The sequence below is a fragment of the Pygoscelis adeliae genome, unplaced genomic scaffold (assembly GCF_000699105.1).
Source record: "Pygoscelis adeliae isolate BGI_AS28 unplaced genomic scaffold, ASM69910v1 Scaffold288, whole genome shotgun sequence".
NCBI lineage: Eukaryota > Metazoa > Chordata > Aves > Sphenisciformes > Spheniscidae > Pygoscelis > Pygoscelis adeliae.
Window position 1 is genome coordinate 305,523 of NW_008825264.1, and position 1,785 is coordinate 307,307.

Consider the following 1,785-nt stretch of genomic DNA (forward strand, 5'->3'; position numbering starts at 1 on the left):
TCCCCCATCCCACTGGTGGGGGGGTGAGCGAGCGGCTGCGTGGTGCTCAGTTGCCAACTGGGGTTAAACCGCGACAACAATACAGTCACTGACTCACAAGGGTCACTCACAACCGCTCAGGCGGCAGCAGCTGGAAGCCAACCCCGGCTGCTCCCTGGAGTGGAGTGCTGCACTGACACACCAGAGCCCACCAGGAGGGTGCTCACGATGTCCCTCGGAGGGGGTCTTCTCTCATCAGACACTTGTATGAAATCCTGCTGTGTGCAACGGACCCAGCCCAAGTTACGCGACCCCCAGCTGATGCTCGCCTGGGCCAGGAGCCTCGTGGTGTCCTACACGCACCAGCTCCTGTGGATTCAAAACCACTGCCAGCCTCCAGTCTCTCATCAGTTCTTGGGGGACTTTCACAGGCTGCCTCTCAGCACGTACTTCTCCTCTCTGGCCTGCTGTTCTGTGGTAGCTATTTCTCTGTCCACACCTACAGCATCTGGTCACACAAACTTACACAGCAGGGCCCTTCGGGACACAAGAGCCGGCCCACGTGGGCCTGAAGGTGTGGCACCCTGCGACACGGCACCACGTACTGACCAGCTGCCACCCAGGTCACAGGGGAACATCTTCTCCCTCTTGGGCTGGCAAGGGAGAAACGGTCGTCCATTCGTAAAATATCCTCGCTGCTATGAAGGACAAACCATGCCCTCACGAGCAGCGCGAGACACCAGTGTCCTCCGGGCACACAGCCGCACCGAGGTGCCAGCCGATCCCCCATGGCACAGCTGTGGGCAAACCAGCAGAGATCTTCTCAGCCCGGTCCCCAGACGTCCCGGGGAAGAGACCCTGAGGGAACAGGGGCTGCAGAGGGGCAGGTCCTGGCAGCCCAGGGTCAGTGCTGGGCTGTGCCAGCCTTGACAGCACTTCCTTCAAACCCCGGCTCTGGACTCTCTCTCTCACCCAGCTGCCTTCACTCCGTTTGGTACCTGGACATTTTCCTTCACACGTCCCCTCTTCCCTGCCCACAAGTGGATCACAGCATCTTTGGGAGACTGCAGGTAGAGGCAAACAGACCGACGAGTGATTCCTCCAGCCACAGCTCCGTACAACTTGCCGCCACCTCAGCTAACTTCTGAGCTAGACTGAAAAGCCACGGCACGACACTCAGAGGCAAGAAGCACAAGGGCAGAGGAAGGCTGAGGCTTCTATCATCAGGGACCCCACTTACTTCCCTCTTCAGTTCAGGCAGCGGGAGCAAGAGGAAAGACAGTGACAAAGGCTGGGCCCAGCCTGCTCCTGTCCCCCTGTCACTCACCATGCAGCAGCTGTGACGCTCCTGCAGCGATCTCCACTTGCCAGAACCATCCCTGCAGGGCTGGCAGGGGAAGGCTGTTCCCACACCATGCTGCCGTTTGTCCTCCACCAGCGGGCCAGAAACCAAAGGCAGCGGCATCCCCTCATCACCTCTTCGTTGTACCCTTCACAGGCCCTCCTGCTCATCTTCTGCTGCTCCCTCCCCAGACCTGAACGAACACTCAGGGTCAGGATGCGGCCGGCCGGCTAGGCTGTGACTGGGACCCCAAGCCCAAGGCAGAGCTTTGCCTGTGTGGGCAAAGACGGCAGGCAGGGGAAACGCAGGGCAACGATACGTGGGGCCACTCCAACATTGCAGCCAACCCCAGCACCACAGCAGCGCCTTCTGGGACAGAGACAAAGCGGTTCCTGAACACTGAGCTCCGACAAATGCTCTGCCAAGGCCCGGCAAGCCACTGGGACTTCTCCCTGCCGGCTTGT